This window comes from Tursiops truncatus, chromosome 2, assembly GCF_011762595.2.
Source record: "Tursiops truncatus isolate mTurTru1 chromosome 2, mTurTru1.mat.Y, whole genome shotgun sequence".
Lineage (NCBI taxonomy): Eukaryota > Metazoa > Chordata > Mammalia > Artiodactyla > Delphinidae > Tursiops > Tursiops truncatus.
The window spans coordinates 136,088,878-136,115,155 of record NC_047035.1 but is presented as its reverse complement, the minus strand read 5'-3'; the positions used below and the strand labels follow the sequence as shown (position 1 = coordinate 136,115,155).

General features: G+C 40.0%; 1 long non-coding RNA gene across 1 annotated transcript in view; it reads left to right on the top strand.

Moving 5' to 3' along the window:
• Nucleotides 1-26,278, top strand: part of LOC141277871 (uncharacterized) — a 557,108-nt gene that overhangs the window by 477,123 nt on the left and 53,707 nt on the right. Inside the window, exon 4 of the long non-coding RNA XR_012329740.1 lies at nucleotides 20,234-20,323. This is a non-coding gene — a long non-coding RNA (uncharacterized lncRNA). The remainder of the gene's footprint in view (nucleotides 1-20,233; nucleotides 20,324-26,278) is intronic.

Sequence of the window (26,278 nt, the reverse complement as noted above, 5' to 3'; positions counted from 1 at the left end):
CTAGCCGAGCCAGTGAGTTTGAAAAGAAGGGCCCTGTTCGTGGTGTGTGAATGGGGACACAGCCACCTCTAGTGAGATTCCACACTGGGCCCACGAAGCCAGCACCCAGGGTGGGGGGATTTACTACTTTGCTGTCCTCTCAGAGCAACCTCCAGCCAAAGACAAGGTTGTCTCCATCCTCCCTGCCTAGGCTGCATAAAATTCATGCATTGATGGGAGCAGATCTTGGTTTGCCATGCTATTTCAGGCTGCCGCCAGCTTGTGATTTATTCCTACTTTGTCTTACACAGCTCCCTTCTCATTAACAACATATTTCATATTTTACAGCCGAAACTGGAAAAAATGTCTATTTCCCTGAATCTAACCTAATCATTGACATGATTTCCCAGAAGTCAGACTAACTAAGAAAAGGGAAAATGGCATTTTGGTTTCAAGTCAGGCAGACCTATATTCCCATGGCAGCTCTGTCTCTTTCAAGAACTGTGAACCCAGGGCAAGTTTCTTGGCCTCTCTGAGCTTCTGTTTATTCATCTTTAAGATATGTATAATGTTGCCTACCACACAGGGCTATAGTGAGAATTCAATTCATGTATTTTAAAATGTCTTGTACTGGGTCTCGCAGTTTCGATCACTCAATAAGTAGTAGCTATTATTGTTATGGTGATGATCATTATTATTATTATTACTCTGAAAATATGCAAAGAGCAAAAAATTTTCAAATGGAGACAGAACTAGTTCTAGGAAAAAAATATGAAAGGTGAAAATTGGCCATTGAAAATTGGCACTTCATGTTACGGAAAATGGATTTGGGGAAAAAATCTGGATTTTCATCTGCATTTTGACACTCTAGGAATTGTTTTCTTGGAGGGGCAAGAGTAAGGATAAGTCATTTAGAATGTCCAATTCTTACTATCCTGGAGTGTAAAATACGGATGGTAATGGCCATGTCAGGAGATAAGAAGTATGAGAGCATTTTGAGGTATTATGAAGTGTTGTATGTCATAAGGTGGTTATGCATTTGACTACTTCCTCATTTGATCCCCTCCTTTTTCTTCATTGATCTCTTGTTACCATGCTACTTTTTTCTAGCACACTGTAGGTGCACTGTAGATTAAATCCCATTCATACCACTCCCATTGCAACACCAGGTGCCCTTACCCCTCCCATCCCAACTGTCGTTAAAGGTTGCTGACACCTGAAAACAAACTAAGGTGTGAATGGTGGATTCAGTACTTCTTCCAAATAAGATATGAATTTCTGTATTCAGTGACTTAAAACAGTGTATTGTAAGCAGTGGTTCTTGGATTTTTATGTGCATGGGAATATCCTGGGAGAATTTTGTAAAATGCATATTCCTGGATCCCCCATGCTAATTGAGTTGGTTCTAGGAATCATCATTTTTTAATAAACTTGCCAGATAATTGTGGGAAATGCTAGAGATGGGACTATCAGTATCAAGACTAAAACAGGAAGGGAGAGCACTCTATATTATTATTATTGTTTTATTTTTTTAATTTTTGGCTGCATTGGGTCTTCATTGCTGCGTGTGGGCTTTCTCTAGTTGTGGCGAGTGGGGCTACTCTTTGTTGCGGTCCGCGGGCTTCTCGTTGTGGTGGCTTCTCTTGTTGCGGAGCATGGGCTCCAGGCACCTGGGCTTCAGTAGTTGTGGCACATGAGCTCTAGAGCGCAGGGTCAGTGGTTGTGGCGCACGGGCTTAGTTGCTCCGCGGCATGCGGGATCTTCCCGGATCAGGGCTCAAACCCGTGTCCCATTCCTAACCACTACGTCACCAAGGAAGCCCGGGAGGGCACTCTTAATATCGCAAGCTAGAAAGCTGCCAAATTTTCCAGTGGGTAAACCTACACAATTTTCTGCTTCATCCTAGCATAAGGCTGTGCTTCCCTCCAATCTCCTCTCCCCAGAGCCACAAAATAGATCATTCTGATGCAATCGTTTCTGGTAAGTTTTTTCTAGAGCAAAACTTGGTTCTATGTCAGTTGGCCTACTTCAGCAACCTATCTCCCTTTCACCCAATTCTTTGGGCCTTGATAAATACTCCTGTGCTGCTTACTTTACCTTTCTTTGTTCTTCCTGGTCTTTCTCACACCTTTATTTCCTGGACAACTTGTAATATCTGGTTCAGGTATCACCTCTGCCAGAAAACCTACCCTGAGACCCTTCAGACAAAGCTAAGACCTTTTGCTGGCATCTTATAGCACTCACAGGAGTGATGTGAGATCATTGGTTTGCATATTTTTTCCTTCCATTAGACTGTGAATTCCTGGAAGATACTGATGATATTTGATTCATGTCTGTACCCTCCCCAGAGCCTCAACAAGATATATAAATAGATGACATTCTGTTTTAGGTGTTCGTTGCTCACAATTTATCTCTTCTTTCATCAGTGGAAACACACACAGTCACACACCCACACAAATGATATCTCCACCTTTTTCTCCTCTACCTCTTTGCTATTCCTCACCCACCTCTTTTCCTTTCCTATCCTGGAGTATATTGTGAACCCTGGAGGTCAAACTCAAGCCTGGGGATGCCGGGACTGTGGAATAAAAACATAGGACTGGCTGTGTTCAGATGTTTTATTACTATTCACCAGGGCTGCTGGAATAAGAAGGAGAAGTTTTCTTTTTAAAGGATTAACATTTCTGCCGGCACCAAGGAGTTTATAAAAATTAAAACACAGGAGATCACGTATGTCAAATATGGTTCATGTCTGAAGGAAAAAGGAAGAAAAGAACTCCATTTTCTTTCTGGGTGACGATGGCAGTCACCTTTAAATGAATTAGTGATTAGCTCCGGAGGAAGACTTTTAACCCCATGGGGTGCTATTTATTTGTATGTTTGTAGGCTAGAAGCCAACTCCTTTCCCTGTCCTGTTTGCCTAGGGGAGCCCCAAGTCCCTGCTTATTATTCTGTTATGACTGCTGACAAAATACTGCAATTGTCTCCCCGGATGTTAATAGCTAATTTCTGGACCTCAGGGAAAGGATTTGTGGCTATGATTTACTGCTGCTAATGAGGCAAGACAGTACTCTTCCATAGATGAAAGAGAAGGTGAAACCCAAGTTCAATTCCATGCATGCCTTTTCTTGCAGACATGCTGTAAAGGATTGAGCATTACTTTCAAATCCAGTTGTCATAAGCCTCTATGCTCAAGGATGGGTGTCTGGCTTATAATTCTTAGTTCTTTCCAAAATAGGAAGAACAGAGATCACTTTAGATTCCTGGCTTGAGCTTCGTGGATGTAGAGCCCGCACTTGTCACAGAAAGGAACTCCGTATTTATTTATTAATGATGAACAATAAATGCTCTTGCAACAATTTGGTATGTGCCTTTAATCCACACTTGTTTACAATACAGTAAGCATGCATGGATGCACCTCAGGAACTTCAGCTGTCTGGCTTGGACCTGAACCCAGATGACCAGATGCTTATCAGAATCTTTTGTGAACCATCCAGCCTTCTTGCATGTCAGGAACTGAAGGGAACTGATTTTCTCATGAGCTTTCAGGCATTTCCAGTAAGACCCTGACTAATGCAAGAACAAGCTTTTCTCAGAGTTTTGGCCCTTCACCAAAACTTTATAGCACTTCCTTGTAAAGACACCTTCCATAAGCCTGTGTGCAGTTGATCTCCCTGGGTCATTTGAAAGGCTGAGTGGAGAATCTCCATGTTGAGATAAAGATGCTGAGCGTGTAAGGAAAGACAGAAGCATTATGTGTGGTATGGTTAGTGAATGAGGTGATGTCTTCTTTCTGTGTCTTTCTTACATGTGTCTTTGTCAATAAATACAGATGCCACACTGAACTTTGGTTGTAAAATCAAATACATTTTATGTTGCATTTTTAGATCCTTTTTAAAAACTAAGTTGATAGCTTCCATAAATACTTTGTCCCCTCGTGGTTTGAGTCTGTTTATTTCTTTCTGAGTATATTCAAATATCCAGTTAGCTTTGGCTAAGTGAATAGTTGTACCTCAATTAAATGACAAGATTCGTCAATGATAGGGACACGTGGCATGCATGTCATGGGTGATCTAGAATCCTTGAACAGAGAATAACTGAGTGAAAGTGTATATGATGAAGTTCCACACTTTATCCGTTACAATAGTAGCCATTGATTAGTTATCAGTTCACACATAATGAAAAATGCAACTTAGAGCAAAACACAAAGAAATGGAAATATGTCATAAGAATAGTGGGTTTTTTTTCTGCCATTTAACCTTTTATTGTAGAATATCACTGCTTAATCAAACCTTCTTTTCTTCATGAATAAATTTTAATTTCCTTTCTAAAAACCTTTTTTCAAATTGTTTTCTCTTTTGTTTTTAAGTTTGGGAGAAGAAGGTTCAGAAACTAGTTATAGTCAATCACCGAAATGAAAACCATTGGTTAAAAAAATTCAGTTTTTTAAATTTCATGGTCACAGAACTGAATTAAGGCTTCTAGATCCATACTTAGTCATGTTTTTCAGAAATCCTTTCTTTTCAATATTTTTAATGAACGTTTAATTTTAGAACAGTTTTAGTCTTAGAGAATTATTGTGACGATAGTAATTCCTGTATACCCACACCAGTTTCTGTTATTATTAACATCTTACATTAATATGGTACATTTATTATGATTGATAAACCAATAATGATACATTATTATTAACTGAAGTCTATGCTTTATTTGGATTTCCTTTTTTTTTTTTTTTTTTTTTTTTTTGGCAATACGCGGGCCTCTCACTGCTGTGGCCTCTCCTGTTGCGGAGCACAGGCTCAGCGGCCATGGCTCCCGGGCCCAGCCGCTCCGCGGCATGTGGGATCTTCCCGGACCGGGGCACGAACCCATGTCCCCTGCATCGGCAGGCGGACTCTCAACCACTGTGCCACCAGGGAAGCCCGGATTTCCTTATTTTTTACCTAATATCCTTTTTCTGTTCCAGGATCCCATTCAAGATACCACATCACATTTATAGTCATGTCTTCTTAGGCTCTTCTTAACTGTGATAGTTTATTCATTCATTATGACAAATATTCACCATACTTGTGATTGTCTTAGATGTTATACTAGTAAGAGTTGCCAGTTAAGTTTTATTGCATTTGTCAATTTAGTTTGATTGGAGAGCAGTGCTGAAAGTTGTTTTGAGAATGACTCTGAGTCTGCATCTGGTTGGGAAAGAGTATCAAGTGGGAAAGAGTATCAAGAATGGGCCAGTCAACAAAAAAGAGAGAGAATGGTCACACATATGACTGATGGTGGTTTCACCCAAGCTGTTTGAGATATAAATGAAATGGAAATAACTACCCTTTACGTTTACAAGTTTATAGTGCGTTTATGAGACTGCAGTCATGCATGCATTAAACCTCAGCAATAATCCATGCCCACTCTCTCATTTTTCTGAAAGTCATTGAACAGCTATTGTGTGCTGCTGCTCTGGGCTAGATGGTGGAGAAGGGAGGTAAACCAGACATGGACACTGGACCTAGAACTTGGTATCAACATATGAAGTCTGTACAGTAGGATTTATAGGAAAGGACCTTCTATAGAAAAGGTGATCATTGTGGAAATGACCAGAGAAAATGTCGTGTATGTGTGTGTGTGTGGCTTTTGTTTTGTTTTAAGTAGGACTGGAGTTAATCGTTTTAAAAAACAGGAAAAAAAAAAAAGGGAAAAGAAAAAAAAGGGCTTTTCTAAGATTGCATGTGTATATTGGGGATGAGGATGGGAGAAGGGTGCAGAGACCCTTCCTTAACCCCAGTGAATCTGATTTCGAAGGGACAAAAGGGCAGGGCATTTTATTTGCCAAGAAGCCACTTAACTTGGGTCTTCGTTGCCCTCTCAGACCAGTACTTCACTACATGCAACCCATTATTCTATAGGTAGCCAATATATAGGTTTTCAGAACTGGAAGGGAAAAAAAAAGTTACTCTCAGCCCAACAATTGGGCAATTGCATTGACAGAAACATGATGCTCAGCTTAAATTTCTTAGAGGCTTCTGTCTGCTCCAAACTATAATAATCTTGAGGCTGATTTGTGAGTGCAGTTTGTCGGATCAGATTTAAAATTCCCAAGTCACACCATGGTGTCCTCTCTGGGAATGTCAAATGCAAGAATGGGAGGAGGAAATTAATGTATTCTGAAGACTGACTCTGTGCCAGGCTCTAGGCTGGCTGCTTTTTAAGCATACCTCTCTATCTTCATAATGATTTGGGAAAGCATGTTGCAAACTTGAACTATTACTAGAGAAAAAGTCATACATATTTTGAGCCTCCTTCTTAGAAATTCCACCAGAATCTAGAGAGTTAGATATTCTAGTTGTCTGACTTCTACCATTGGTGTCTGAGCTGGATATAATAATGCCCCTCAAAGACATCCATACCCTAATCCCTTATAAACAGGTTACTTTATAAAGCAAAAGGGATCTCTGCAGATAATATTCAGTTTACTGATCTTAAAATACAGAGATTATTCTGGATTATATGGGTGGGTTCAATCTAATCACATGAGTCCTTAAAAGCAGAGAACCTTCTTTGGCTGCAAGCAGAAGAGGGACAGAGATGAAGCAGAAGAGGAACAGGAAAAACAAAAAAAGATGGACAGTGATATCAGAGAGATTCGAAGAATGAGAAGGATTTGAGTGGTCATTGCTGGCTTAGAAGACAAAGAGGGCCATGAACCAGGGGATGAGGCAGCCTCTAGAAGCTGAGAATTACTCCCACCCAACAGCCGACAACAAAATGTGGATCTTAGTCCTACACCTACATGAAATTGAATATGACCAACAACCTGAATGAGTTGGGAAGTGGGTTTGTCCCCAGACTCTTCAGTAAGGAACACAACCTGTTGAGACGTTGATTTTGGCCTATGAGCTATGTTTTTGTCTCCTAACATATAGAGCTGTGAGATAAGAGGGTATTGTGTGGTTTTTTTATTTTTAATTTTTTTTGTTTCTTTTTTTATATTTTGGCCATGCTGCGTGGCATGTGGGATCTTAGTTCCCCAACCAGGAATCGAACCTGCGCCCTTGCATTGGAAGCTCGGAGTCTTAACCACTGGACTGCCAGGAAGGTCCCAAGAGGGCATTGTTTTAAGCCATTAAGTTTATGGTAATTTGTCAGGGAAGCCATGGAGAAATAATACAGAGGCCCATGTCATTGACCTAAATGGGGCATGTGATAGACTAGGGGCACCTGGCTATACCTGTGGGCCATGGAGTAAAGGAGGAGTGAAGACAGCATCTAAAGACAAAAGCAGGTATGGATACTTGGAAATTGATAGCAGAGTCCAGACAAAGTTTCGGATCCGAAGCAGAGTGTGAAGGAAAAGGGACGAGAGGAAGCAGAACCAAGAGGGAGTCCCAGATGCTCAGAGAAGAACTATTGAAACAGGATCATGAGTTTTGTCCATGAAAGAGGAGGAAACTATTAAAAAACAGGGCTGGTCTCCATTGGAGCAATGCCATGAGCATCATCTCCCACCCTGCAGCCAAATAAGGGTTCCCAATGGACCAATCAAGGGTGCTTTAGCTGGGAATATCCCTGTGTTAACTGGCTCCCCACTTATATTACTTTACCCTATAGAGGATGTAATTAGGCACTTTGCCCAATGACTGAGAAGAAGCAATTTTTCTCTCTCAGATATAGGCATAGTCTGCAGAAACACACATCGCTGTGGGAAAACAAAGCTCTCAGTCTGTGCCTGTGTTGGATTCCTTGTCATATGAAGGATGAGGTATAGTCATTACTGGATGATCTGGGGCAATAAAAGAGATAGACCTCAAAGGGAAGAGTTTTTCTCCCCATTATTTACTTGGCCACTTCGGCTCATTCTCAGGGCTCGGTTTAGTCCAGACCTCTACCATAACCCTCCCTCACTCCCCCCACCCCACCCCAGGGTGGATTAGCCTTATGCTTCATGTTTCCTTACACCAGAGACCTTAACACACTGCAGAACATCTGCACGTTTCTACAGTCTACATGGTAGATTCAGAGTGGCCATGGGCCATGGACTATTCCTATATCCTCAGCCCCTCAAGCAATGCCTGAAACATAGTAAGCCCTCCTATTTATTTTATGGTAAAGATTATGTTACCTTGGATTTCTCTTCTTTTAGGTTATCAACTTGACCAAAAGATACCCAGTGCCTTATGTTAATAGGTTTTGGATGGAGCAACCACACAAGCATTCCGGGCCAGTTTAGATTTGGTTATTTTTTCAGGGACTGTATTTCTTAGGTTATTTTATGGTACTTTGGTTAAAGTGAATAGGTTAGTTTGGAATTAGAGTGAATATCATTACTGTCACATCAAATTAAATTCTAACCTGTTGCATCAACAGTTACTCAAAAAAGAAGTCAAAACACTTGATTATAGCGATTAAGCCAGCACATGTTGATATATACTCACAATTTACGTTACCTGCTTATCTGTACGTACTGTGTAGATATGCACCTGCCTTAATGACAGAGAACACCTAGGTACCTTCCACTCTTAGTTATTGTTCATATGTTACCTTTCTGGCAATGCTGCACTCAAGGCCTTAAATGTTAGATCTGCCATCAGAAATCTATCAAGCATTCTTGGAAGCTGGGCAAGTCTCTCTCCCTAGCACTGTAGCCAGCTTTGAGTTAATTGTTCATTCTGAATAGAGGACATATGGACTTTAAATGCCGAGGTTTGAAATATTTTTTCCTTTCATTTTGAAAGGCTTTTACTTGAAACGTGAAAGGTTCTAAATATCGCTTCATTTCTAAAGGGAAAGAAAAAAGTCCTCTGCAAAATGCCGTGAGAAGGAGAAAAAAAGAGAAGAAAAAATCTTTCTCAATGTAATGTTTTAACTATCTACTCATTTGTAGGCACAACTAGGGAAGAGCTGGCTCTAATGAACACAAAAGAAAAATAGATTTCAGCTTATTTTCTAAAAGGGGTGGGAGGGAATCCCTCTTCCCACTGATTATAGCAGAAAAATGGACCAATTAGTTGAGGCAAAAAGAGGAGAGGGGCAAAGAAATATTCATTGTTTTCTCTTCTAAAGCCCCAGCTTGACAATATGTGTTTTTTCTTACCCAGCTCTAGGATGGTAATTAGCATAACTCAGGACTGAGCTGTGTGTTAAGACATCAGGCCTGTCTCCTTTTCCTTACATTGCTCACACAGCAGCATGAGAGAAGCACAAGGGAAAGTCACCTCAGTCTCCACATCAGGTTGGAGCCATAATGGATAAAAATAAGCCCTGGGCTTCTTTACCACCACAGCAGACTCTACAAAACCCCTGCATACCAGTGTCAAATGTCCAGCGCAATGGCAGAGATTGTCCAGAGTCCTGGAAAAATGACTTAAAAATATCACTCCTGTTTTGGTACTTAAGGGAGTGTAAGACTTAAAGATGGGGAAGTTGAACCATTAGGAGTATCTTTGTATGGCTGTATAAACTCTAGTGCAGCCTCTGGGTCATGTACAGTCACCTGGGACCGCCTGGGCAAAACCATTGACTTCTGTGCTGAGATCCTGGAAGACTCAGGAAGCACCACTGTGTGCCAGTAGTCATCCAGGAGTTTACGAAAATTTCCTCTAGAGTTGCATTCTGATGAAACTCTTGTCCCTTTAAAATAACAAAATGAAACCAGGTGACATCAATGGCTTGTGTAAGTTTCCTCTAAGGTAGGACATTTTGTCCCCCAATTATCTTTCATTGCTTCATAGGTGAGAGTTCTATTCTTGACAATGTCTGTGTCCATATCGCCATGAAGCCAATAAACTAGACCCTTATCTTGTTGGACCGTCCACTACAGCCTTCTTTGGATGAGTATGGATGGGAGGGACAGAAATGCACATGAGAAATAGCTTCTTTTCTCAAGCATGCCTCGGACTGTGCAAGATGAGGATCACTCCAGTTAATTTGTGATCATACTGAAAATACCCATCACACTTGCTGACTTTTTCTTTGTTTATTCATGTATTTATCCATAAATTTCACATATTTAGTATATATATAATATATATAGATAACATATATATATGATTTCAATACATAGATTTATTTATAGACTATCTTGTGCCAGGTACTATGGCGGATACTAGGGATACATCAGTGGACAGGACAGCCAAAGTCATGGAGCTTATAAACTAGCAGGAATGATGACAATTAGACAAGGGAATTTGACAAAGTATGTTCTGTAAGAGACTATTCTGAAGGGTCTTATCCTAGTCTAGGTATGTGGACATTTCTCTCTAGGAAGAAATTAAATTTAAATGATGGATACTTTGGGTTTGGTCAGAAGAAAGGTGTTAGGATGGAGGAAGAAAATATTCCAGTATGAGAGAGGGTTGGAAATATGGGAAAGCTGGAAACTAGAAAAAGTGTTTTGTTAAAAAAAATCAAAATAAAGTCAAATATTGTCCTCTGAAAGCAAGAGGTCTAGAGTTGTAATAACTATTCAACTAACTACACAGCTCCTGGGACCAGTAGACAATAAATATGTGTTGAATGATGAAGTGTGTTAGTTATCGATTGCTGTGTAACAAATTACCCCTAAATGTAGTGGCTTAAAATAGCAGTTATTTATTATCTCACATAGTTACTGAGGCTGAGAAATCCAGGAATGGCTCAACAGGGTGGTTCTGGTTCAGGGCCTCTCATGAAGCTGAAGTCAAGAAGTTGGCTGGGGCTGCCTCATTGAATGCTTATCTGTCCTGGAGGGTCTTCTCCCAAACTCATTCATGTTGCTGTTGGCAAGAGACCTGGGATGTTGGCTGGAGTCCTCAGTTCCTCATGACCTGGCCTTCTCCATAGAGTAGCTCACAACATGGCAGCTGGTCTAAAGTGAATGATGAGAAACACACACACACACACACACACACACACACACACACACACACACACGGAGAGAGACAGAGAGGCAAAAGCCACAAGATCTTTTATAGCTTGGCCTCAGAACAACACACTACCACTTGTGTCATATTCTGTTGGTCAAACAGATCAGACCTGGTACATTATGGGAGAGTTCATACAAGGCATGAATGCCATGAGTCAGGGATCACCTGGGACCATCTTTGAGGTTGACTATCATAAGGAATGAGTAATAAAAACAATTAGAATAACCGCAGTAGAAATAATATAAACTAGACAGGTAATAATCATGCATTTTTGGAGGGAAGTGATCTTACAACATCTCTAATCCTCAGCGTTTAATCATTAAATATCATCGGCCAAATGGTAGGCCATGTTCATAACCTCATCTGCAGCACTCCGTTCCCAAGCAATCTTTCCATCACTTGTCTTGTACTTCTCCCCTATAAGCCAGACTGGCCAGATTGCGCCCTGTTTCCAGATTCCCAATTTTAATATATTACCCAGATAGACCTCTCTTCCCAGAGGGCCCACCTCCTCTCTCTCAGCTTCATCTGCCCAATTCCAGCTCATTTCAGATGCTGTTTCTTTCAGGGACACTTCCCTGATCAGTCTCTAACTCACCAAAATGACCTTCTCACCCAACTCATTTGCATCTTTCCTCTGGCATTTGTTCTTTGTTTCACATGGTAATTATTTATACACCTGTCCTTTTCTCTAATAAATTTTAACTTCCCTGGAAAAACGGACTTTTGTCACACTCCTCTGGATCCATGCAGCACCCAGCACTATGTCCGATACTTAAACTTGCCATTATCTGATCTTCCTTTCCCTTCATGTAACTTTGGATATTTACCTGCACTTTCTGGCTTCATATTGGTTACAGTTCAGTTTTTCTCTACAGTATAGAAATAATCCACATAAAGGTTCCAACTCTTACCTTTCAAATGAGTTAAGCATACACATGTGATTCTATAAAACCCCAATTGCTTCCCTGTGTTACCCAGATTTCTGCCTCGAGTCACGTGACAATCCCTTGTCTCTAGTTTTCAACTCCCTTGGGTCTCCCAGGTTTGGGTTTACATTCAGGACTTGTGGCAGCTCATACCCCCATGACATGAACCTATTTCAGAAATGTTACTCTGACTTTATCTTTGGCACATTCTCTAATATTCCCAGAACCCTGGCTCCCCACACTAGAGCTGTGGGAAAGACATTCTGACCCCAGGTTCTTGGGATTTCCACCATCTGGGCTACCCATACTGGTCCTAAAAAGAATACTGTATATTTGTATCATGCTTTGTAGTCTATTAAGTTCATCAACAGATGTTACCACATTGAATTCACTAAACACTATTTATGTTATAGTCTTATTCTCATTTTTTGTTTCTGTCAAGAAATAGAGGTCCTGAAATGTATGTAACTTGCCGAAGATTACAGAGCTATCAAATAGTGGAATCAGGAGTTACTTCCAATTCTCTGACCCCAAGTCCAGCGTTCTTTCTCCATAACCGTTAACTCTGTAGTTCCTTGACTTTAAAATCCTCACATCAACATGGACCAAATTTACTCTGGGGACATTGCCCTCCCTACATGCTACACAGCAGCCTATCAGAATTGCTGGCCCAGAATCAAGATATTATAATCGTCTTCCGTTCACATTCATCACTGCTAATTAAGGAAGCAGATACAAACCTATGCCAGGCACACAATAAGCCAATATCTCACTGAAGCCAGGTTAGGATAGGAGTGGAGAGGCATATCCCAGAGCTTAAGCCAGTCATTAAGTAATTCAGCTGGCTGGCAGAATCAGGAATTAGGGTAAAATGCTGAAGCAGATGCTTCTGCAGTCTTGCAGCCCAAAAATCAAGCGAGACCTTTGACAACATTTCCCTCAAGGACTAGGTTCCCTGCTCAGACCTAGCCACTAAAACCCACCCTGCTTTTTCTGGTCAGCAACATGGACTGAAAGCTTTTTACCGTCTATAGTTGTCTCCGTATTTGCTAGATCCCAGGACAGGCTGGGAAGTCCTTGGTGAGGTCTGTATATCAGAAACTGGGCACTATATATCCCCATCAGGAGCACAGGCACCCTCCAGGTTCAAATCAGGGACCTTGACTTCATAGAGGAAAGATTGGCAATCTTGAAGCCTAGACACTAGTGGGTCATTCAGATCTTGTTTCAAACTCTGTCTTTCACACTGGGCAGCTCTGGCCTATCCTCCCTTTACAGTGAGGATAATAATACACATCTTTTTACTGGATTCTTAAACACATTAGATGAAATAACTTATATAAAGTAATTAAGTTAGTACAGGCATACATCGGAGATATCCTGGGTTTGATTCCAGGCCACGGCAATAAAGACAATATTGCAATAAAGCGAGTCACATGAACTTGTTTGTTTCCTAGAGCATATGAAAGTTATGCTTACAATATAATGTAGTCTATTAAGTGGGCAATAGCATTATGTCTAAAAAACAATGTACATACCTTAATTTAAAAATACTTTATTGTTAAAAAAGGTTAACCATCTTCTGAGACTTCAGGGAGTTGTAATCTTTTTGCAATAATAACATCAAAGATCACTGATCACATAACAAATATAATAATAAGGAATAAGTTTGAAATACTGAGGAAATAATGAAAATATGACACAGAGACACAAAGTGAGTAAATGCTGTTGGAAAATGGCGCCAATAGAATTGCTCAACACAGGGTTGCCACAGACCTTCAGTCTGTAAAATATGCTGTATCAGTGAAGCAGAATTAAGTACAATAGCATGAGATGTGCCTGTACTTGGCACATGCAAGGTGCATGGCCTTGTACTTGTTTCCTCATCTGCTTTTCCCGTTCCATTGTAAGTACCCTTAGTGTCCTCAAGAACAAGTTTGAGTCCCCTGGAGAAAAAGCATAAGAAAGTGCCAGAAACACAATTGATCAGAAGGTCAGGTGTTTTCTGACCATGAGGCAACCTCCGTGTTCTTCAAGAATTAGAGCTTCCCATGGGTGTATGGCCAGAAAACTATAATGTCAAGAAGAACAATAATATCTGGCCAGTGGCCTTGGTGGGGCTGGAGCCGAGGCAAACCCCTTCCCCTATCATTTTCTTCTACTTCTGTGTCCAGGACTCTAAAATAAAAAGATGCAATAGATAATCAGGTGAGCCTTTGGTCTGATGAGGAAGTAGTCTGTAGGCTGTGCATGGTCCTTTGGAACTGCATAAGCCTTCTGCTGGGAGACAAAAGTGACATATTAGGACCAGCATTCTCCCTCCCCATGCAGAGGACATGTGCACAAAGGCTCCAGCTCTCTTTCCACACCGTGTAGACAGCACAGGCCCCAGTGGAGCATTGTTCTCATTAGTTACTCTCCTACGACTGGCTTTTAGTACAAACGCAAAACACAAACTGCATCCCAAGGGGCTGATTCTAAGATGCTAACAATGCAGAAATAGACACAGTACTGAAGAAACATACCGAAAAATAGCAAGACATTTGCCATGATTTTTCTAATACCATCTAATTTTCATACTAAGGCATGAGTAGAGATGAGACAGGGTAGTTAGGGATGAGCTAGAGTGAAGGAAACCACTGGGGAGGCAGGGCCTCTACTATTCCCCTCTACCCAGAAAAGCAACAGAGGCATCTGGCCTGTGTATCAGAAACTGGGCAATATACCTCCCCAACAGGGGCATTGGCACCCTGCAGGTTCAAATCAAGGACCCTGACATCATAGTGGGCGGAAAGATATTGGCAAGCTTGAAACCCAGGCACTAGTGGGTGTATGTTGGATCACTCAGATCTTGCTTCTAACCCTGTCTTTCGTATCTGGCAGCTCTGGGCTATCCGCACTATAAAGGGAGGGTTGGATTCCAGGAGAGCTGGATGGGAAGAAAGGACTGAGCTCTGTTCCAGAGGTGGAAATTCTTTGAGATCTTTACTATTCTTAAAGCCTAGACCCAAATGATCAAAGCCAGGTGAATTCTGACTCTACATGAACGACTGTTTCACACTCTAGTTATTATTTCCAAACACATAAGTGACTGCTTATTACATTTCAAAGAAGAAAGTTCATTCTCCCTCTCTCTCTCCCCCTGTGTGTGTGTATATGTGCATATATACATATATATGTACATACATATATCTCTGTATATACTTATATAGAGAGATCTACATATATATCTCCCTATCTATCTATCTATCTGAAATTGAGTTATGTTGGGGAACAAAATAAATAAATATTAATAATAAGTAAATACTAAAAATAAGGAAATATATTTAATGTTAAGACACTTCATTTTAAATATCTTATTTAGTACGATGGAAATTTAGTTCTCTTTCACATAGAATGACTCTGGAGGTGGGAAGTCAAGGTCTAGCATGGAGGTTCCTTGGTCATCATGGCTCCAGGCTCCTTCCACTTCTCAGCTCTTTATTTACATAGATGGGACCCTTCCTCTCATGGTCCAACATGGCTGGAGACCTCCACACATCATACCTATGTTCTAGGTGATAGAATAACGAGAAGGATACTAAAGGGTGTACCCTTTCATTTAATGAGAATTATCAGGAAATTTCACATATTTCTGCTTACATTTCTGCTTTAGCTCAAGATACCCCCAAATCAAACCCTTCCTGAGACAAGGGTTCCAGTGTTGCTATAGTTTATTTGGAAAGCGTAGGGAATAAAAGTAGAGAAATGTTGAATGATATATGGAAGAGAAGGTAGCCAAATGGTAGTTTGCCATTAAGCCAGCCATCAGAGTGGACAACTGGAACTCAACTGGCAAACAAATTCTGGGCAATTGTGTAAAATGCACAACTTTAAATTTTCCCACCCAAGGGGGTAGAAAGCTGGGGTATATGTACATCAATTCCAGGGAGCTGTGGATTGAGGTCTGTTCTTAACTGTGTTAACTTTTTCTTCTGATGCCCCACACGCAGGCAGTGGCCTTCCACAGTCCTGGGAAATGATGCAGCAGGCACAGAGGTGTAGACCCTTGCTGTCAGAGCACATGCTGGGCAACTTGTAGTCTCAAGTTCACTTAGCAAACAGTGCCTCACTTGTAATCCCTAAGGACTTTTAGTGAACAAATTAGATTTGCATTTCAAAGCAGGTTGATTTGTCGAGATATACTTCTTACCTCTGGGACTGAAATCAGTCTGCCTTTCCTATAGGAACACTTCTGATCAAGGAACACACTAGGTATTCCATCAATAAATATTAATCTCTTGATTTGAAGTTTAACTTAAATATTTTAATTGGTAGAAATCTATTTCTAGCTCTAAAATATATTGTGGAGGCACAAACTACTGTCATAATTTTGATTTGAATTCTTGACATATCAGATAAATCAGGATCCAGGACGTATGTTCATCTCTATTTGGGAAGAAGTCAGAGGATAGATCCTTTTTAAAAAATCATCAGTTATAAAGAGGCAAGAATGATCTATTCTGGCCGTGATTACTGAACTACTCCGGGGGTAATGTCAAACATCCAGTGTAACCAGGTGCAAATTGACTCAAGCAGATGTACATCATATCTCATAGTGAGAAAATAAGAACAAGCTAAGAGTAGTATGAGGGATGAGGCATGAGGGTGAGAGAAACTAGCTGCAACAGAGAAGGTAGAACCTTCCAGAGAAGGTGCAGTAGCTCAAATCACTATGTCTCTGGAGGTACAGTTATGAATTCTATTAAAATCTAGACCAGAACTGACACCTACGAGGGTTTTTTTTTTTTTTTTCTGGAGGCACAGAAAATGTTGTGATAATGGGATAATCATAGATCAAGAAAAAGTGAGCCTATAAAAGTGATATATACACCTTTATATCACCAATGCCTCACACAGGACAGCACAGAAATCAGAAATCAGTAAGTATCTGTTGAAAAAAATGAATGAATAATTAATGAATTTCTAGATCTCCCATGTGGTTCAAGAACTGAGCAAGGCTGCTTGGGATAGCTGTCGATTCTGAAATAATCTAATATAAAACTATACATTTGAAATATCTTTTGGAGTTTTTTGGTTTTTTTTTTTCCCCTTTGTGATAGTCATTAGTTTCATTCATCAAAAAATTCCCAGCCCTCCACCTGCCAGGCTCATGGGAAGAAGGCTCTTCCTGGAGTTCTTGGTGTCAGAAGGGATCACATGGTTGGTTCTAGCCAATCAGCTGTGAGCAGAAGGAAAGTATGACTTCTGGGCTGAAACGCTGGCTCTCCAGAGCTTTCTTTTCCCCCTGCCACAGCTACCCACACATTTCCAGAGAGTGGCTGTGTTGTCAACCTCTGTCTCCAGTTCAGGTGAGGAGGAACAGAGCCCCCAGACAACACACAGTTGTTCTGTAGCATAACAGGAAATAAATGTTGTTTTAAGCCATATTTCAGAGTTATTTGTTACTGCAGCATAATCGAACCTATCCTGACTGATTCTACTCTGGGGATAGTTTATCAGACTTTCAACACATGTTGTGTCCTGCAAATTCTATTTCTTTCTCCCACAGCCCTTTCCTTCTTTCACTTCTCTTTTAGGGAGGAATCCATTTATTTCCCTAAGGAAACCCTGTATTTGGATATAAAACTTTTTTTTTTTCTGGCAGTGCCATAGAAAGAAAATCTTCCCAGGGAAACTGGTCCTCTTTCTTTACAAGTTCCAGGATTCAGAGCAAAGGAATCGTGTTTCCAAAAGAGATCAAAGTACCTTGTGTGAATGTTCCCTTGCTACTCTTCCTGACCCTGACTACTTGATTGGTTAAAGACGGGCAGGAATTTCATCTGAACACTTAAACCTATTCCTGCCCATGTGTGCAGATCATACACAGTCTGGTCCCTAGAAATCCACAAAATTATCTGTTATGGTATATGCTATGGGGGACATGAGGACCACCTTCCTTGCCTTCAAGTCAATAGCACAGTGGAATTGACTATTGCAAATATAACAAACATCATTACACAGAATTGGTGTAATACCGACTAATGTAGAATTGGGTTTCAATAGATGGGATATGAATCTGATTTTAGCCAAGGCTATAGAAGAGAAATGGGCATTTATTACAATTAATACTGGCTACAGTTAAGATGGTAATAGAAATATAACTGGGTGGAAGAAGACAGATGGATCCTGCCCAAGCTACTTCAAATCTTGATTTGTACCGTAAGATCTGATACCCTGATACGCCAGTTTTTGTAAAGGGCAGTGAGTGATGGAAGGACGGGGATTCCTGCCTGTCCAGCAGAACCTTCCAAGATTGATTGATGAGCACTTGGCATTGCTCCCAGCTGCGCTCTGAGCACTGCGAGAGTGCTTTTCTTAATGGAAACCTCATTTGCAGTTTTAGTTTAATTCTATTTCAATGCCGGGGACCGTATGCTTATCAGAGAAGAAAAGGGAGGTGAGAAGAAGCTGGCTGTCCCCAAACCATTGTGAAATCTTTGCTCTTTGTGGCTGGCTCTCCCCTGCCTCCATTCTTCTATCCTCTTTTATGATAGTATTCTTTATGTTAGATCTTCATTAACATCCTGAACCCAATATTAGCTGGGAATGTTTTCTTCTCTTAACCTTATTATGTTCAGGGTATTGTTGGGATTACATTTATTTTTGCCTGTTGATATTTTCCTAACTTCATTTTTGAGAGTTTTATTTATTTTGTTTTAACTCCAGTGTGGTCTGAATGAGATGGTATTGCCAGAAAAAGTGATGGGTTTGAGGAGGAGGTTGCCATGGAAACCACTTAGGTTCTGAGAATGGAGGATGATGGCACATCTTCTGGAAAGAACTTGGAACTATAAGGATACTTGATCCTTTTTAAGGCAGAGATAGCAAAGGGCCTAGAATTGAGTTTCCATCTAGTTCAGTGGGGCAGCCTTTTGCATTTCTCTCTGAAAACACACCCAGCCCCACCTACACACCTTTTAAAAAATAAACCAGGACTCTCTGATCTTTACGACACAGGAGTCCAGTACTTGGAAACATGGTAGTAGTAGAAGGAAATGTATTTCAGAACCCGTTTCCTCGAGGGTAAGACTTGATTCAGATTAGGAGGTCATGAATAAGATTATAAATATATAGGGTGAATTTACATGATTGATGTCTGGTGGTCTAGTTCCTCATTCTCTCAACCTCTGTTAGGATGCATCTAGCGTCTTGTTCATTTCAGGTAGAAATATAGAAGGAAATAATGAATGATTGATGAAATGATGGAATTAATTAATCTTAAGACCATCTCATGAGCGAATGTGGGAACTTGATACTTCCTCTTGGCGGCTGTGGAGAACACCTGGAGAAAAAGAGGCTATTCTGGTGCAAAATGGCTTGAAGTTTCGTAAGATTTTCAAATCATATATGGCCACCACACACTGAAAGTTGTTACATAGTCTGAGTTCTTCTCTTTCTGATACTAAATTGCCATGTGATCTTGGACAAAGGCTCTATCTGTTACACTTCAAGTGACCCCGTGAAGGGGTTGGACTAAGGTCAAGGGCACTTTTCAGATTATTGAGGTTTATAAAATAAAGCTCAGCTTTGTGATTTCTGCTTATAACTAGTGTGAATCTTTTTCATTAAACTGTATTTTGGGGTTATTTTTTCCCTCAATGGTTACCGCAGGCCAGGGAGCAGTAGCTGGTGCTTTTCTCCAAAGACTAGCTTCCTTTTGACTCTGCACAGGCACCCACGCAGAAAAACAATAAATGAGAAACACTAATTGTTTGAGGGCAAATAAAACCAAAAAACACCACACATCACAGTGAGACTGTGTTTAAAAGATTTACAAGGAGATTTATACCAGCTAGGCCATTACAAAATCAGAAATTGACTCAGGATTGAAGTATAGATCCCAAGGATGTTTTGGTTTCATACTGTCTGTCGTTTTAGGAAGTAAGACATATTGATTAAGTATAATATTTTGCTGTTGCTGACTTGGAGGAAGGCTGATGCTACAACTTATCTGTTGAATTGCCTGTGACTACACACAGGTTCATGCTTAGAGTGGCATTATCTCCCCATAAGTACAACAGTCCAGTCGGTCTAGCTGTCAAGAAGATTGACATATGTTTGGCATGGGCTGCCACCCAGCCAGTTGTACGGTTTTTTCATTGTCATTATTCCTCTATAGAGTCGCTTACTTTGCAAATGTGAATTTATTCTAATGCAATTGATGTATGAATGTAAAATTTGATTGTAATGTGAATTTTGCACTTGTTTATGCATGATTTTGTTCACATCCATGAGAAACACTAGGTAAACAGAAAAATGCATTGTTACACAAGAATATACAAGATGCACACACGTGCACACCTTAAACATCTACCGATGAACTCAGTTCCCCCACCTGAGCCACACCCACCCTCATCTGATGTTAAACTTTCTGTTCAATTTCAGTTAAGCCTCCCTTCACCACTTCACAAGAATGCATGAGCTACAGCACTTCCAACACCTATTTCCAGAAGCAAACTTCTGATCTTCTTTAAGGTAAAGTGCCGTATTTATTGCAGTATTTATGTATTTGTTAACCATTTCACATATGTAAAACTATGCTACCATTTTTATTAGATGTCTACATTTTTAAGGGTGATTTTGCATATGTCTGTCAAGTTTTTGAGTGTTTTGCCCTTGATTCCTGTGTTTTTCATTGCACAATTTTTCATAGCATTGTGTATTCACTTTCTATTATTGCTGTAGTAAATAACCTCAAACGTGGCTGCTTGAAACAATACAAAGTTATTATCTCACAGTTTCTAAGAGTCAAATGTCCACACACAGCATGGATCAGCTGGGTTCTCTGCTTAAAGATTCACAAAGCAAAAATCTAGGTTTTGGTCAAGTTGGGCTCTTATCCAGAGGCTCTTGGGCAGGGGGTGGGGTGCAGAAATCCACTTATTAAAGTTGTTGGAAGAATTTGGTTCTGTGCAATTGTAGGTCCAAGATCCTTAGTGGCTAATGGCCAGAGCTGTTTTTGCTTCTAAAGGCTGCCTGTAGGCCTTGTTTTATGATCCTTTCTACCTTCAAAGCCATCAGCAGTGTGTGAAATCCTTTTGCTTCAAATCTCTCTGTCCTCTCCTTCAGTTGTGTCTCCTGACTTCCTCTTCTGTCCTCAGCTAGGAGAAAAGCTCTGTGTTAAGGGCTATATAAGTACATTCAATCTCCCTATTTTAAGGTCAACTGACTAGTAACCTTAATTACATCTGTAAAGTAACGTTGGCCACATAATATGACATATTCAAACCAGGGTGTAATGCTCACAGGGGCCAAATGTCTGCCTACCATTTAGTGACTTTGTGACATCACAAAGTCATGTCATAATGTCATAATGTGACATCACATTATAGCAGAACTGTCATAATGTCATAATGTGACATCACATTATAGCAGAACTGACTCTATTTATGAATCATCTTTTGTCTTCATAGCTTTCCCATTCTTTCTTCTGCCTCCACAGTGTTGAGATCCCTCAACAATTCATTCTTTACTGTTTTTTCTTTGCACTCTCTGAAGCTAGTATTTACCTTTTCTTTGAGTGACAGGCATTGGAGAATGTAATAAAAATTGTGGTCCATCCCCTCAGACAAATGCAAATACATATAAGTTTCCACTGATCCTGCTGCAGCCCATCCATGGAGCTCCTGCAATGTAATATCTCCCTCTGCCATCTTATACTGAAGGATCTTATAATGTGGCGGTGAAGATGCAACATATTCTCTGTTTGCCATCGTATTTAATCCTCCCAGCAAAACCATGAGAATGGTATTGTCATCTCATTGAACGTGAGGCTTTAAAAAAGTTTGGTATTTTATTTAGATACTTGTCTAGTAGGTGATGGACCACACATTCAAATCCAAGTTTGTCTAGCCTGTGATGAAAAACACCTGGCTTAACCTATTACATCGCTACAGATCACACAAAAATGTCCATCTTTAGCTCTGATATCTGTCCTGATGTCCAGCCCAACTAGCCCCCGCTTGACAGCACCAGACTCTCTCGCCATTTCTAGACTTGACTAGATGTATTCCTATCATCCCTATCTTACCCTCAACCCTCAGGAAAACTCATAAAACTTGTTTTGATTATTCTCTTCTTCTTTGTTGAGATGTGTCACCAATCACCAAATCTCTGCTAATATCTATCCCCCACTCCTATGGCCAACAACTACTTATTCTTAAAGAAACAGATAACATGTCACCACCTCAGGAAGTTTCTCTGACTCTACCATGGAGAAGCATTACACATTCCCATATTTTAAAACTACCCCCTGTAAATTATTGTTAAAATACTCTGCTGTGGCACCTACCTCACTCTATTGTAATTAATTATCTGTATCTGTCACAGAGTGCATAAGAAGTGAGTGTTCCTATAAGTAAAAAGTCAATCTCTTGATTGTCATAGTACCATTCTTTTTTAGCACATTGTCTGGAATATAGTGTGACCTTAACGAATACATTTTAAGGGGAACTGACTTGAATTAAATTCAGATAGAAACAGCAAAGGTATGAGTCTTAAGTGAGAACAGTCTGACTTTTGTCAGTCAATGTATCTTAAGGTACCACCGCAATTTTAAAAAATGGGGCAAAAATTGTAAAATGGGGCAGAAAGATATTGATAAAATGCTTGATAGACTTAATTTACTTTGAAGAGTTTCTAACTAAATAGCTTACTACTTGGGGCCATCCTGGGAGAGATGTTTCCTTATGTAGAATTCTCTTATGCTGCTTGCCCAGTTGAGGTAGCCTCTTTTTTCTCTACTGATGAATACATGGAATCAGTCAATCAAGCAACAAATTACTGGGTGCCTTTCCTATCTCCTTTTTTTAGTGGTTCTAATCCTTTAAGTGTCAGTGAACGTGGCATAACTGCTGGGTTTGAAAGAGGCTCTGATTTCTCTTATCCTCATCTCATGAACCTGATTCGAGGTGAAACTTTGAATTAGGCCCTACCAAGACTGGCTACCCACCCTTTCCAAGTAGAAAATTTGGATCCCGGCACATATTACAGTGGGTTATAGGATATTTGTCATGAACAAGCTCAGAGAGTGAGTCAGGCCCCAAATCCCCCTAATATCAATGAATGTGCAGAATATAACTCCAGGAACAAAAGTTTTCTGAATGTCACTCTATGCCTGGCCCAGGAGTGGACACTTTTATCCACTTTACCATACTTAATTCTCTCTATACAAATAAGAGTAGATTTTCTTACAATCCATGTTTTAGAGGAGGAAATTAAGCTGATGGTGATTAAGTAACTTACCTAAGTTTTTCCTCTACTAGAAAATTTGAATTTAGGTCTGTCTGATGCCAAAGTTTGTGCTCACTCGGTTTGTGTTCAGAGCTGAACAAGGTAAAGTATTAGAATTCTTAAGCCAGAACTGTGCTGGTCAATACAAGTCCATCTGATCTATGTCCCCTGCAGCTTCTCTGGAAGCAGCCTTGCACTTGAGTGCTGAATATTCCATCTGGGACTCCAGAAGTGATATCCTATAATCTTCCCCAGTGAATTGAGCGAGGCTTGAGCAGATGACAATTTGTATGCCTCTGCTACAGGTGACTGCACTGACAAGGTTCCTTGAAGAGCCTTGCCAAGTCGGATGCCAGGCCCTACCATATGTAGACCTCCAGCCCTTCAGCTTCGTGCTCATTAACTTCTCCAAAAAACCATTTGGAGGACATGGAGCCTGACTGAATGCACTCCAGTTACAGATTTGTCTTCCACCTGTCAGTTTGCATTCAGACAGGGAGATAATTTGTTTAGGTGAATTGGGAATTATCAAGATTCACTCACTCTACATATTTACACATAACAGACAGATCTAGAGATTTCTGGTAACCAGTGAAGCACATGTAGAGTGGCTGATTAAATTCCCCAGGATCCATTTTACTTCTCAAATTGAAAATCTAAGCCTCAATTTCTCCTCGCTGGTTAAATCAGCATAAGTCTTTCTTGGCATGCGACATACTGTGACCTAGGACAAAGCTCCTTCAAATCCCCTATATTTCGCATTGATCTTTTGTTATCCAAGGTTTTTCATTAATTTTCAGGGTCTCAGAGGTAAGTCACTCAGTCCCTAAGAACACAATCCAGGGTATGGAAGAAAAATAAGGGGATATCAAAGATATTTAGGTAAGAAAACCTAATCCTTTTAGGTTGAAAATGAGGGAAAGCCTCTTGCTGTCCCAAAAATGACGCTTAGGGCTGCTGTTAAAGTCAGAGCATGATAAATTCTTTGATTTGACTTAGTGTGACGTTTCATCTGTGATTATGGCACAAAAGTTGAAAGTTACTGTGTACGTACTCAAGCAGTCATACTGACCACTCAGTGAGGCCATAAGAGCATCACAAATGTTGACATTCGCAGTGGTATTTTCCAGGGTTTCTTCTCCGTTCACATGATTTCTGATGTAAAAATGGCCCAAGAACTGCAAATGAGAGGTCCCATAGTTTTCCAGAGTTCCCAAATCATACACTGTATCAGCAGAGGTAAATTTTTTATGAAATGTAAGCTTCAGGGCCCCTCACTTGCATGGGCTTCTTCCAAGACTCTGAGAGGGGACCTGGAATGTTTTAACTTAGTTGTATATTTTTGCAAAATTTGCAAAAGTAAGCTACTCTAACCACAATCAATTAAGACTATTATCTCTTTCCACTATAATGCCCACCTCCCCCAGTACCTTTCCTCATGTTGGATAGAACTGGAGTGCCTGCAGGCATTGTTGGGATTCAGCTAAGGTTAGATTGGGTTTAGTGAGGTATTTTTATGTGACTTGTGGTCATGTCTGTAGTTAGGTGATTGCTGGCCACCCCAGCATAGGAATAGCTTCCAGGAATCCCTGTCCTGTTCTTCATGTTGAATCATCCAGTATTGCGGCACAAAGTTGTGGGTTCAAAAATCATACTGTAGGGCTTCCCTGGTGGCGCAGTGGTTGAGAGTCCGCCTGCCGATGCAGGGGACACGGGGTCGTGCCCCGGTCCGGGAAGATCCCACATGCCGCGGAGCGGCTGGGCCCGTGAGCCATGGCCGTTGAGCCTGCGCGTCCAGAGCCTGTGCTCCGCAACGGGAGAGGCCACAACAGTGAGAGGCCCGCGTACTGACAAAAAAAAAAAAATCGTACTGTAATATGATTAAGATGCTCAACACTAAAATAGGTAGTAGAGAAAGAGAAACGAAGTTTTATATAAATGGAGTTAGAAGCTAGTCTGAGGAAAATTATTCCAATTATCAGATATGTAAAATTATAAGAGGAAGATGAGGTTCTCTTCTATAACCAGTCAAAACAAAAGTTCTCTCTTGTCAGGAATATACCAATGAAACTAATGAGAACCTACTATATAGCAAAGGGAACTCTACTCAGTGAGCTGTGGTGACCTAAATGGGAAGGAAATCTAAAAAAGAGTGGATATATATATACATATAACTGATTCATTTTGCTGTACAGAAGAAACTAACACAACATTGTAAAGCAACTATACTTCAATAAAAATTAATAAAAAATGAATATACCAATGATTCAGCATATCCACTTACAAGCTCATCAAAAATAGGCCCTGGAATTGCTTGATAATCCAGTTAATGAAGAGAAGTGAATCATATGAACACATTGGAAAATAATTAAACATAAAATTCTTGTTATTGTGACATGAAACATTAACACAGACAAAGGTAATAGAAAATTCATATTATATCACTGTCACTAGGACATTGACAATAATTAGGACAAAACGGATACTGAGTGGCAGCCATTCAAATAATATTCAAGAGACTTTCGTATACAAGAAAACTTCAAATTGTTTGAAATCTTACAGTTTATATGTCAAAAAATCTTGAGAGAAGTTTTCCCAAACTTCACAATAACTCACATTTTTACACTAATGTCCTTAGCAATTATGGTTTGTGTATGTAAAACAATCTGAACTATTAAAATTTTAAAACAACAAATATTGATTGACCATCAGAGGAAACATGAATTCTATTCTGTCTTTAGAAAAATGATAGTAAAAATAGTTATATAATGATAAGGAAAATAAAATGTATACAGTCAAAAAAGAAAAAGAAAATATTACATAAATAATTGACAAAAAATTTTTATTTTGGGATTTTGTAAAGTTTGGGATATTTGTTGGACTTTTAAAATTCATGATTTCTTTTCAAATTCTCAATAAATAATTATTTTCCATCTTATTTTCTTTTTATAGTGTTGTACCCTTTTCTTAAAGAGGGCAATCCAAATTATATCTAAACTTTAGGCTCCATGAAACCTGAATTCACCCTTGTATGTCAGTCAGTATCCTTTGGTTGAAAGTGATAGAAAAGAATAGACAATTTAGGCAACAAGAATGAAGTATGAAAAGTTAAGCAGGGCTAGACCCAGGGTCTCAAATTATGCTGTTGGGATTCAGTCTCATACTTTCTAGCACTTAGCTCTTTTTTTCTTTTTTTAT